We start from the raw sequence: 13,695 nt of genomic DNA, 5'->3' as shown, positions 1-13,695 counted from the left end.
AAGCCAAAAGGGGGCAACAACTAAACAAAGTGAATACAATTTTCCAAAAGGGGGATAACCAACAAGGGGACAGTATAACCAGCATTGCCAAAGCCAAAGATAGCTGAGCGTGACATTGAGGCAATTTAAATGCAGCTGTCCCAGAGACACTGTAGAGGAAAGTCGTAAGCTACATTGCCAATAGACTAATGGGTTGTGTAGAAAGAAATCAGAGAAGGCAGGAGAAAATCCTTCCTTGTAGAAAGAATCAAGGGGGAGAGAAGTTTCACCTGCATTGCCTATGGCAAACATATCAATGTGAGAATCATTGCCCCTTTGTACAGCATGTTTGTAAATGAACTTGTAGAATTGTGTTGCAAGTCAAAAAACATACCCAAGAACCCATTGTTGGTTCAACTTTCCGCATTGAGAAATTAATTGTGGAAAGTTTGGAACAAGCCTCACCACAGAGTACACGTTGTAGTAGTAGGAGTCTTATCCTGGCTGGTGAGTACACCAAGAAAGGGACAATTATTGGTTAGACCCGGGAGGGGAGTGGACTAGCAAGAAGATGATTTTAAGTACTGTGACTGCGGTAGAAGGTTGTGAAAGTTGTGGTTAAAAAGAAGTGGCAATTCCACTACTGACTTTTGAGGAACTGTTGTATAACCATCCTGACTATGATGTTGCTTTTGAAGGAGAAGTTTTGATGAACTGTTATATAATCAACGTGACTAAAGTGTAACTTTCTGAATGAACCATCCTTAGGAAGGTGTTGCTAATGAAGAAGAAATGCAATGTGATAGAAAGTGATTGGTCTTTTGAGAAAAATAACTCTTTACATTGACTTTTCAACGAGAGGGTATTGCACAATTTGGATGTCAGACGAGCTCTTAAGTTTTATTTGGACAGAACATCTAAACTTAGGAACTCTTCCTAGCTTTTTGTGACCTGCGGAGATTCAAAGGGAAAGCCTCGAAAGCAACTATCTCCCGATGGATTGCTTCCAATATATCAGAGGCGTATACCCTTCAGGGCCTTCAGCCTCCAAAAGGAATTCATGCCCACCTTGTGCGGAGCAAGGCGGCTGCCGTTGCCTTCCAGAAATATGTTCCCTGGGACAACATTGCCAGAGCAGCTGCGTGGGCTTCCCCATCAGCTTTTTGTAAGCATTACTGCTTAGACCTGAGCTCCAGAGCCCATGCTCACTTCAGTCAGGCTGTTCTTAAAAACCTCTTTCAGTAAAGGAGTTCCATCCACCCGTTTTCCTGTGAGGAGTGCTCCCAAAAGTATGGAGGAAAGGGGATGGGACATAGGAGTATAACAAAGTTACTTACCGTAGTGACTACCTTACTCCTCGTCCATAGTCCCTTTTCCTCCATACGCCCGCCGTCCCCTCTAATAAGTATCCTCTATTATTGCTTAAAGATCTCAGACCTGGCAATAGAAAGAGACTGAAGGGCGATGCGCAGGGCAGAGGTAAGGAGGGCGGGGTTACGGCCGCATGCGGTACACGGCGTAGAAAGAGAAGAAGGACACATTTTTCAATTTGATGCTTTTTTACAAAAAGTGCTCTGGCCCTGCCCCGAAGGATGGAATATCCCAAAGGTATGGAGGAAAGGACTAGGAGTAAGGTAGTCACTACGGTGAGTAACTTTGTTATTTTACACGCAAATAATTCCATGAATCAGGGCCTAAATGTCTCCTTTTTTATATACTTCTCAATGCATTAAAACCTGTGGGAGGCTTGGATTCACAAACTAGTGACTTCACTTTAAGGAGGCATTTTTGTTTCGTTTTATCTTCACGAACTTCAAACAAATACTATAACTCTTTCACTTTCCCTGGACCTGCAATGGCCATCTCACATGTCATCTTGCAGCTGCAAGCTTGTTATGGAGGATTTAAAGTCATCTATGCAGTTTTGCCTAAAGGCAGTGTTAGCCAGCATGTGGCCATACAATTAAAAGTAGAGATAGTTTAGCAAAACAGGCCAGTGTGCAGTGGCTCAGTAGGGCAAAACAAATATTCTCGCTTTAGCGTGCCAATCGGAAGTACATCATCTTGTAGACAATTGTTCTTTGTTCCAAGATGGGGTCTTCTATCTAAAACGACAAGTGTGGGATTATATGGCCCAGTCTAAACTCTTATAGCAGAATTAATGTATTGGTTTGTCTTTTGAGTGTGCAGCCCATTACATTATGCTATTTTCATGTTGTTTTTGTTTATAATATGCATTATTTTAGCTGCAGGCTCCCCTTATGAGACCATCTCATTAGTCTCATACCTTTAATACTTCTGGGTGAGCAACTCATATATTCCTGGATCTCGGTTAAACAATTCTTCAGAGGTTTTCATCAAGAGCAATCACGCAGGTACCAGAGCATTTGCAGTTTTCTTTTCTACAGAGGTAAAAAAGGGATTTGGCTAGCAGGAATAAACATATACTCCGATTAAGACTACGACTACTGTGGGGTTTAATGCAAGCCCCAGGGTCAAATGAACTGAAAGGCCATGTTAGGCCCAAAATGTGCAGGAACACCTTCTTGTCATGGGAAGGCACACTGGCTGACTGAGGCCTAAAAGTGCAGAAATCTCGTCGTAGTTGGAAAACACATGGTAGACTGGCCGAAAAATATACATGGCAAAATGTGATTATTCAACAAAAATGCCAGCAGTGAGTTCATTCTCAGCCACAGAAACACTGATAGCGCTGTGTTAAAGCAGGCCTTGGAAATATGAGACTAAACCTACAGAAGGGAATTCAAAAGCACACTTGCAACTGCCCTGTATCAAAATGCTGCATACATTAAAACTACAAAATGGCTCTGGCTTGTGATTGTGTAAAGCTAAAACCAGAGGCCTACTTTTCAATAAGTGACTGGCTGGTGCTTAAAGTGTAACCTTGCTGATACAGAGAGCAAAGAATATAGGGTGTAATTTGCCAACACAGAAACAGTTACCATGGAAGTGTGTGCATTTCGCTGCCTAAAACCATGATCGCATGGGAACCGAATATCCCTTGCCAGAGTAATGTGAAGATATCATGATGGATAAATGAACATTGATGGCAAGAGGAAATCATGTCACAAATAAAACGAAGGCCTCTTGTCTAAAGAAAGATATTGCGACAGAATGTTCTCCATTGGAGCTGATGTCAACACCAAGATTCAATGCCACCTGCCCCCACCACATGATCTTCTCTACTATTTATCTGAAAGACAATTTCTTTGAAGTTGCAGGGCCAGAGAGAAGAGCTGTATTCATGCATTACATATTCATGCATTACAGAGGAATGTATTGGTGTGGCTGGGTCAACAGAAAGGCCACCCTTTATGGGCTGAACTCTGTAAAATTGCCAAAATGCAAGCGGTTTTGTGGTCCATCTCTGGGCTGAATGGGTGGATGGGCTGCAATCAAGATTATCACATCATGCCAGAGACCCATGTGGCCAGAGAGATAAGATATCTTCAGCATTCACTAGCCCGGCCATTGGATTCACAAGAATGTTGATTTACACCAGCCTGAGTCAACAAAATGCAACCGATTGCTGGATCTCCATTGAAAATGGGAAATTAAACATAGTGTGTAATTTTAGTCAGAATATGCATGTGTGGTTAAGAGAAGGCCATAGATTTACATGCAGAATCATACTTGGTTGATTTTTTCATGAATTCTGAGATGCAGAAAAATGACTGAAGTATCGCTGTAAAGATTCTAAAAGGCCTACCTGTTAATTTAACTCTCATAAAAACTTGACCTTGGAAACAAGAGTTATCAACTAAATTGTTTTTTTAGGTCCCCAGAAAATGTAAAAAAGCAGATATTCGGGGAAACGATGGCTTAGTAAATTAGATATCTGGTTGGAACATTTCATATTGATAACTGGTATAATTTTTGAATTAATCATGAGAAAAATAATCATGTGTAACATCATGCAGAGACGAGAGACATTTAAAAAAATCTGGGGTGATGAGAGGAACCCAAATATATCTATATTGTTATGCGTAACTATACATTTGCAATAGCTGCCATGTAGTGACTTTTTAAGTGCACAAATTGAAATGTGTAAACAAATAAATGCAAATGGGTGAACTGATCCCCTCCCAATTTGGCCTTGGTAACCTGTAGGGCCAAGCACAGCAAAGAGTCCAGCCCTTGGATAAGGAGATGGAAAATAATTGTCCATTCAAAACTGATGACCAATAATAAGGTATATGGGACTGAAAACGTGTCTCCCCAAAGAAGCAGAATCAAGTCCCTGATTTGAAAAGTGTGATTTCTACAGAAAGTGGGAATTGATCCCTGAGAGTCTCTTCATTCTGGGCCGGTTCATTGTTATTCCTGAACCTAATGACCCAGATGGGCAGGACAGTGCTAGGTTTCATCGATAACAACGAGTTGGAAGGTGACAATGCTGGGAGGTCTAGTCATCCTGCAATACAGTGGTGCAGGCCTGCTACTGCAGTGTGGGTTGAACCTAAGAGGCCACTCACCAGCCAGCAGCACCAACCCAGGGGTAAAGCCAGGAAAATTGCCACTGCCTAAGAGGATTGTCTTCCATAAGTGACAAACTATACACAACAATGTTGCTGCAGTGCTTGATAGGCAAGTTCATCAGTTCAGGAATTATTTTTCCTGCATTTGTCAATTAATTTACCATAAGAGGAAAGCATGTTTACTTTGTTTTCTGTGGATAGAATAGCAACATGTTCCACTTGCTGCCTATTGAATCAGAGCAAAATGTTAACAATGATGATGTGTTTAATGAACCACTCAACCATTTGCCTTAAACTAGTATGTTATGTTATTTTATGTCAACTGGTATCTATAAATTGCACATCTGCCACGGGTAGTGCATCCATCACCCACAAGAACCGGTAGACGTTGCAGGTTATACCCTAAGTATGCTGACACTTTGGGGCACAGCCGTGGATGGTGGAACCAGTGGCCCAGGAGTTGCTCGCCCTGATGTGTCCCATATGTGCTAGAAAATATTAAGGTTCTGGCACGTTTTTTTTACAAATTAATCACTGAGAACAAGCACCTTTAGCCCAATGGAAAAGGATCTAAGCAAACAAAGCCTTTTTATCATGGTATCCTTTCTGGTTTTCTTGGGCTTTATCCATGGGAGTTTGAACTATGCTTCTCACTGTGGCCATATGTTCTTTTAATCTTTCAGTTGTTTGGGAGAGGGGTAGTACAGCTTTTTCCTGTTCCCCCCAAGTCTCCCTTAACATGTCAAGGACATCCCCTTGCTCTCTGCCATATAGTTAAAATGGGGGAAAATCCTTTCGAGGATTGTGGGGTCTTTCGGACGGCAAAAAATGGCCCAGGTTGTCATAACATCCCAATTTCTGCCTTCAGCTTCTACTAATTTCTTTAAGATGTGTTTTGGGGTCTTGTTGAACCATTCCACTAAACCATCAGTCTGGGGGTGATAAATGGAAATCCTAAGTGTTTTATGTGTAACATCTCCTTTACTTCAGACATTAGTTTACTCATAAAAGTAGACACTTGGTCAATTAAGATCTCCTTTGGAAACCCAATCCGAGAAACCATGGGATCAAATGCTTGAGAATTTGTTGCCTTGTGTTATTGCGTACAGGAAATGCCTCAGGGCAATGGGTTGCATAATCCAATATTACCAGTATGTATCTGTTTCCAAGTGCTGATGGTTCAACGGCTCCTCTATGTCCATACCTATACATGAACAGGGTACTTCAATTATTGGTAATTGTGGTAAGGGAACTGGATGGAGCATCTGAAAACTAGTCTTTTGACATAAGGAACAAGTGAGAAAAACATTTTTCCCATCGGCATAGAACCCTGGCCAATAAAAATGGCTTAATGTCTGGGCTTGGGCCTTAGCTGTTCCTAAATGACCGCCTGTTAAATGAGAATGGGTGATCTCAGATAAAATTTTTGTATGACTTTTGGGTAGCATTATTTTTGATCTACGAGTACAGGGCTTGTTCCAGAATTCCCTGGGCTATGTGTTCGCCCATCTTTACTTGGTGTGCTTCCTTCCTGTTGTTTTGAATGAAGATTTTGATGTCAACTATATAATCAGGGTCTATGACGCCTGCTAGAACGTCTAGGCTGTATTGCCAGGTTAAACCTGATTTAGTGGTAAGTCTAATGCAGGTTCTGGGAGGAGTAATAAGGACCAGATCAGCTGATATTAAAAGTCTGTCTCTGGGTTGTATTAGTTCTCCATTGATACTGCATAAGTCAAACCCAATGAAACGTTCTGTAGGTACTGATGGGTCGGAAGCTCTGTTGCAAAGTTTCTCACATTTTAGGTTCCTCCAGTTTATGTCAACTGAGCCCGATACCACTTCTGACACCACATATGCGGAGTCAGGAATGAAACTCGGGCACAAGTTGTTCATAGTTTTAGTTATATACTTTCATTAAAGAAAAAGGGGCTGAGAAAAGGCCTCTCTGACCCTGCTGTAGGAGGAATTTCCCTACCTAAACCATAACTAAGGATCAGTCTGTGTCAGAATGTCAAAATCAAAACTGTCCTTGTTACAAAAGTTCTACTCCGACCCTCAAACTATAACTAAACAAAAAGATGAAAAGGGGAATGTCTTTAACCTTTGATGCCTTTTGAAAAAAAGTGTTTGTAAAGTATAAGAAGTTCCAACTCAAAAGTTCTTCAGGGATAAAAAATCCTTGCGCCAGAGGGTGACTTCGTTCCCCTGGATTCCTCTTTATCACAATCAATTCGTTATACAACAGTACCTTGTATTTTGTTGGTCTCAGAGTGGCACTGTTACTCACACACAGTTCTATAGTTCTATTCACTTCAAAGTTCTGTGGCCAAGATTTTCCTCATGTTTGTCCATTCCTCACAGTCCTAATATCCTTGCTTAGGATCTCTTGCTTCAACACATTTGCAAATTGCCCGATATACACTCCCGCCGGGGCTTCTTCTATGTTTACCCTTGTGGCTGCCTGGCATACTCTCCTGCCAGGACTTCCGATCTGCATGCACTTGAAAATGACTGGTATACTTTTCTGCCAGTACTTCATGTATTTACCTACTTCCACAATTGTACATCCACTGTGTTGAACAATATATCCTCGTGATATACCATTTGCTTATGTGCTTCCATGTATCTGTATTCCATGCACTCACATACTGGTAAGGGATTTGGTTTCAATTCACTTTCCCTTTTTATAAATAGTCTCTCTGTTTTCTCTTGTTCTTTAGTCTGTTTTACTGTTCATTGTATTTGGTGTGACCTGCCGATACGCCCCGGGGTCCCCACTATTCTTGGGTTGACTCACCAGCTCTTGTTGGCGTTCTTGGGCTCTTGTGTAGTCCCTCGGTGAAGGTACTCTTCCTGTTTTCCCTTCACGACTCCTTCTTTGGCATCTTTCCAGTTCCTGCAGCTTCCCTTCAGCACGCCGGTTTCAGATTAAGTTCTCAGGGTATGCTTTCAGTGGTCAACGAACACCCAGGAGTCTCTTGCGCTCTCCAGCGTCTCTGTAACAGGTCTCCCTCTTGCAGCGTTTTCATTCTTCTTCAGTCTTGAGCCATGCAGCCCCACCACACCTGTTTGGGACCTCGAATTTCGCAGAGACGAGGATCGTTCTTTCACCAACATCAGCAGCTTTTGACACTGGGCTGCTGGGCTTTAAATTTCCTATGCATAGGTGTTTTTTCGGCCAACAGCTAGAACACGCATTGGGCTGAAAGTCACCTAGTTATGCACTGCTCGTCTCCTCTTCCTCGTCCAAGTATTCAGAGGATTCTGGGACATGGAGTCCATTATTGAATTTTGATGAAAAGAGTTTGAATAATTACTTTCAACATGCCTGGATGGCAAAGCAGTTCTGGGTGATGAATAGATAGAATTGATAATGGTATTCTCATTACTTCCACATGGTAGACCAACGTTGGGAGTTTGGTCTGTATGCTTTGATGAAGAATATGTTCTATTCTTTGAAGGGGCATGTGCAGAGGTATGCCAATGGGCCATTAGGGTTTTGGGTATGAGATGATTATCTTCAAGGTCAAATGGAGGATGCCATGTTTCATCCAATGAATCCATGACATCCCCCCGGAGGTTGTGTCCTCCCATGTGATACTCCCTCATATAGCCACCCCCAGGGTCAGGATCAGGTAGCAGCTGTCATCCCCTGACCACATGAGATGAGGTCACCACCATGGTATCAGTGAATGCTGCATTGGATTCATCACACATGTTAATGATTGTTTAAAAGAAATACTCTGTTCTCCCAGGTGAAAGGGTTGACAGGCTCTTGCAGCTGCACATCTTTCCCATCGGGACCCCTGGGCTGAGCCTCATGGCAGTGTTCTGTCTTCTGCCTGCAACCACCTCCATTTAGGAGGGCTTAAGCCTATCCAAGCCAGGGGCTTGCTCTGCCACTGCCCAGACATCCTTGAAGGAAATGGTGGCCAAACGGTTTATTTTGTAGCTAAATAGTTGCAAATAATGTGCTAGAACCCCGTGAGTTCTACAGGAAATAAAAAGTGCAGTTTGATATGGCCTCCTATAATATTTCCAAATACGTAAACGATTTCCTATCTGGCATCAATGGGAGCCCAATGAGGCTTGATAAACAAATATGCCAGTGTGACGACATTACTTCTGCTCTGATGGAGTACAAGGGCGAGTAGTGACTAAACTGCATAATTAGCCCCCACACATCTACATACCAACAGTAATCTCGATCATAAAGTTAAAACAGGCACGGCCAAGAGATATACCTCCTTTGCATTTTGTTGGGATGACGGAAGGCTATAATCTGAGAAGGGGTGTGAATGTGAGCCGGTAGCAAGCAAAGTATCAATGATATATACTTTAATTACACAAATCAATTGTACATGTATCAAACACACTATAATAGCCCACCCCTGTAAAAGGAAGTCAGAGAAATGCAGAATGTAAAGATGCCCCACTCTGGATGCTTAGCAGGGAGTAAAAATAGGCAAGAGATGATTTGATGTTAGGCAGTTTGACGGTGTCGAACCAGGCTTCAAGATGCTGAAGATGCATGTTGAATCAGGTTTGGGCGCAGTTAGTGCTACTGGGTCAGAGAGCTGTTGTTGGTTTAGCGTTCGAGCGATGCAGGGCAGTCTGCTTATCAGGGTCAGTTGGAAGGTTGAGTCAGTTCAAGATGATGGTAACTTGCTGGTTTGGGTCGACAAGTAATGCGATGCTCCCTCGGTTCGAGCAGAGTTCCGGTGTTTGAAGCTGTGATCCTGGTTGTCCGATGCGATGATCGAAGAGGCAGCGGTTCAAAGTTGTCTGCAGCAGCAAGCTGGTTGTTTCAGAAGAACAGGTGAGATGCTGGTGTGATACAGCAGTTATGGATGCAAAACCACAGTGGTTTGAAGTTGAAGAGAGTTCAGAAAAGCAGCACCTGCGGATCCCTTTAGTTCAAGTGCAGTGCAACATTTCTAATGAAGTTCGATTGGCTTGATGCTGTGACAACTGGGATCCTGGCTGTTCTGGCTCATAGGCTGCTGTGACCACCACTGCAGGAGGCACAAGGACAAGGTGAGTCCTTCTCAGTCTTCACTCCCAGCCTAAGGTGATTTGCAAGCAGAGTGGTACATCTTGCCCCTCATCAAGAATCACCTCCAGTGTGCCCTCGGAGTGGGGAGGGAACAGAGCCGTCCTCTGCCTTGGGGCACTCCTTTGTCAGCTCAGTGTTTGAGGGCTTTGGAAAGATCAGCATTCCCAAAAGAGACCCAAATGCATTCTTCCTTAAGTGCTGTATGGCACAATAGTGAGTCAAAGAAGGTGTGAGGGGTGTACTCTTTTACAGGGATAATGCCACACGGTTTGGAGGAAAGCAAGCCTGCTTTAAGAGTTCTTCTCCTGATTGCATCATACCCAAAGCGCTTTGTGCTTAAGGATGTGAAGGAGACAGGAAGGACGTACAGTAGCTGAATGACCTTTCTAGGGCTGCACCTGTAGTGTTAATATTCATTCTTTCTTGAACTATGTAGAGCTCCCACTGCTACCTCCTTCTCAAGAACATAGCATCAAAGGCCATTTATCATGAAACACACTGGTGTGAGGTTAGTCCTTCTGTTTAGGTTGTGTCAGCATCATGTTATTAGTAAAAATCAAAAAGGCGAGGGCTTTTACACTATCGTAGATGGCAATCCTTCACATCCGGAAAACCAAATTTCGGTCATCTTGGTAAGAGGGAGCTGGAAAACAGAGGAAGTAAGGCTGGCAAACTAAGCTTCTGGGCTTTTGCTCTGTTTTCTGGTACTATGTTATCGTGAACCTCAATTCTCATTTATATATTTAGACCAGTCATAATAAGAAAAGAAAAAAAAGGACAAGTTACACAGACCGCACAAGCTTAAGTCTTAAGATAGCTACCTCTAGCTTAGACCTGTATGCAAGGCAGTGACAGAAGAGCTTGCCTTGTGTTCAATTTTCTGAAAAAAGATTGTTTTTATTACACCAAAAATAAAGGCTGGAACCTCTGAGTTCAATATATATCAGCTATATAGATGTATAGTTTACAGAGTTATGCCACACAAGTCATTAAATAACTGTAGCTGTGCAGTCCCGAGTAGCACACCAGCGTACCTGGTGGCTAAACTCCACATATCTGGTGGCACACGCTCCTCACGCAGCAAATCGCACAACTCGTCTCCAAAGAGAGGACATGCAAACAATCCTTCTCTTGCCCCACACCTACCGCCTGGAACTCGATCCCGTTGTTTGCTCAGAAAGTCCCCACAATTCTCCAGTTTCTCAAATCTCTCAAAACATGGCTCTTTCAACAACATCCGACCGAAGAGAAATTCCAATGGGTACAAATACCGATGCAAAGACCTCAATTCACAGTACTGCGCTAAGGTTAAATGATGCCACCCCAAATGCTGGCTACCCACATTCTACACAGCGTTCTGCTGCTTTCGCGCTAGCTCTGTGCTTTAAACAATAAACAAAAAAATGGACTGTGGACTGAGAATATTCCTTCCAGTACTAAGTTATAACTGCCAGACCATCGGTAACAGGTATCGCCAAATTGGCATAAGTTAGCACTCACACATAAGCTTGAACCATATTGTAATACAACTCGTTTTGGTCTCATAATATAAGCTGGGTATTTTCAGGAAACACAATTTGTATCCACAGATACTAGATTTTCCTAGTTTGTAAACAAATCCCTCTTGTATTCAGAAATCATATGTTGTGTCCCAAAATAGAAGTATTTTATTTTATTTTTTGCAAATTAATTTTGTTTCCAAACATCGTCTTGCCATTTCTGAAAATACACTTTATTTGTCTCCAAATACTAGATTTTTTTTCAGAAAAAAAATGCATGCTTTCCTCAAATATCAGCTGGTAATTTATTACATCCTCTCATTTAGACGTTGCAAAAGGATAGCTGTTAGCCACCATTGTAAGCAAAACAGAAGGGGTGATGGCTGGAAGGTTTAGAATTAATCTTAACCTCTGACATTGCTGTGGGCAACCCTGCAGACCATCGTTCTACACCTGTCAAGCATTTACAAATGGGAAAGACCATATGCAAATCAGGCTTGGTCCCACCCCAAAAGGGGCAATCCAGTCCGAACTGCTTGGCCGCATGCCTTCTGCACCACCCATCACCTCTTTGTATTTCCTTTGTCACCTCAGTGTCAAGCAAATCTTGATTTGCCCCAATACATATATTCCTGGGATAACCTCCTACACTCAGGGTCAGCCTCACCTGCCTGTGAACACCTATCCTAAAGCTGGTACAGCTTCAAATGCCCGATTTCACTCTTACCCATGTACACCCATCAGTATTTCAGTAACATGTTCATAGGCCCAGGATCTCACCTCACTTGCCTATGTGCATGCATCAAATGCCTCGAACAGCTCAATTTGAACCACATTGCCCCAAATACTTATTCAAATTGGGCATTTTCCAGGAATTGCTTCATATGCTCTAGCTCACGTCATATGCGCATGCACTCCCATGACAAACCTGCATAAGTATGTTTTTCAGGGGAGGGGCGCGTCATCATGATGAACAATAGCTACAGTGGCAACATGCCAGCAATCATCATGTGAGCAACATCATCAGTAATGTATAGTGCCAATGCTGGCATGTATTATTGTGGGCAAGGCTTCATGAAGAGATTAACAGTGGCAATGGTGGCATATATTGTATTTTGGTTTGAGGTATCATGCAAATGTTATAAAATGCTAGCATGTAGTGTTAGTGACCTGTTCGATTTTTGTATATGCTACTCAAAGAGTTGTAATTGTAATTTGTATGTCATTTCCTTCATAGGTTACAATAAAATGTGCAGTAAAACCTACTATTCTGACCTATTGCTATGCTAGATTGCACAGGCTAATTTGAGGGAGATGGTAATGCCCATCCACTGGAATTATTCACCAGCTTCCACTAAGATTGAATCAGTTAGGATGACGTTGCCCCCGCAGCAACCACCTGCCCCCCCTGATACCAAAAGCTGCCTCCTCGCCTTGACAACATTCTAGCCTTTGGCTGCCCAAGACTCAAATAGGCTGAGATTCTGGGGCAAAGGACAGAGGCCTCAAAGTGATGCCACCCACTAATTCTGACTACATCCGCGAGCACCAATCCTGGACTGTAGAGGGCAAGCTTAAGGATAGAGTGGGAAGTGAAGGACCGAGGGCGGTTGTCCAGGCATTTCCTTTTCTTTATGCAATACCGATAACTACTGGGCACCAGTGACATATTTGTCAGCTAGAGATGAGAAGATATATGATCAAGTGTCTAATGTGCAGACTGGGCTCAAATCACAGCTTCACCTCATAGTTTAATGTTGTCATCCTTGGCAAAATATTTGATCTCACTATACTATATCTATCCCAATTTGCATGTTGGGCATCTGCCTTTTTGTGTGAGAGTCCGGGGAGGGGAGGATACCTGGCAGGGAACAACGTGTTTTATAGGGTACTGTTTTGAGGCATTATATTCATAGCATGGTGGGGGTATGATTTGAGCTACCTAGCTATGCTCTCTTTTGTGAGGGTCAAGCCAGTAATTGTTTTACCTTGTAACTGAAATCCCAATTTTCAGAGGTCTGTTTGTGTGCAACCATAACAGACACTTTCTTTGAGACAGGAGTGGCACATTCTGTAGTTGCTTATGTTTGTGGTCGTTTTATTTGGCAATTCTTCCCTGCCTCTGTTAAGTTCCTAGGTCCAGTGAAAGGTTTTGCACTGCAAATGGGGGCAGTTTGCTGATGTCGCGGCAGCCTTATCCACTGCATGTACCTGGGCATGAAAGGCATGTTGCAGTTCAGGGCTTGGCAACATGTGGCCCTCCCGATGTTTTTGACTACAACTACCATCAGCTCTAGCCTGCATAGTCTAAGATGAGGGATCATGGGAGTGATAGTCCAAAACGTCTGGTGTGTCAGAGATTCCTGACTGCTGCTGAGCCTGGGATGGCCCTAAGGTGTGCACGTTATGTGCCTTGGGGCCTCCACAATGGAAGATGTTGCTCCTGCTGCTGTCGCATTGATGGGGCCTAGATGGCTAAATGAGGAATAGCAAGGTGCTCTGGCTTTTTTTTTAGTCAGAGCACCCATGATTCCTCCAACTCCATTCTGCCGGGGTGGACTGCCAAAACTATTTGCATGAAGAAAAAAAAAACTGCCGTGCAAAGAGAACACAGATATTGCGAGTTTACCTTGCTGGGCTTTCTTGCCCACCCTGTCTG

The sequence above is a fragment of the Ambystoma mexicanum genome, chromosome 3p (assembly GCF_040938575.1).
Source record: "Ambystoma mexicanum isolate Mex_15411 chromosome 3p, UKY_AmexF1_1, whole genome shotgun sequence".
Classification (NCBI taxonomy): domain Eukaryota; kingdom Metazoa; phylum Chordata; class Amphibia; order Caudata; family Ambystomatidae; genus Ambystoma; species Ambystoma mexicanum.
The sequence above is the reverse complement of the archived record's forward strand: the minus strand, read 5'-3'. Positions refer to the sequence as shown.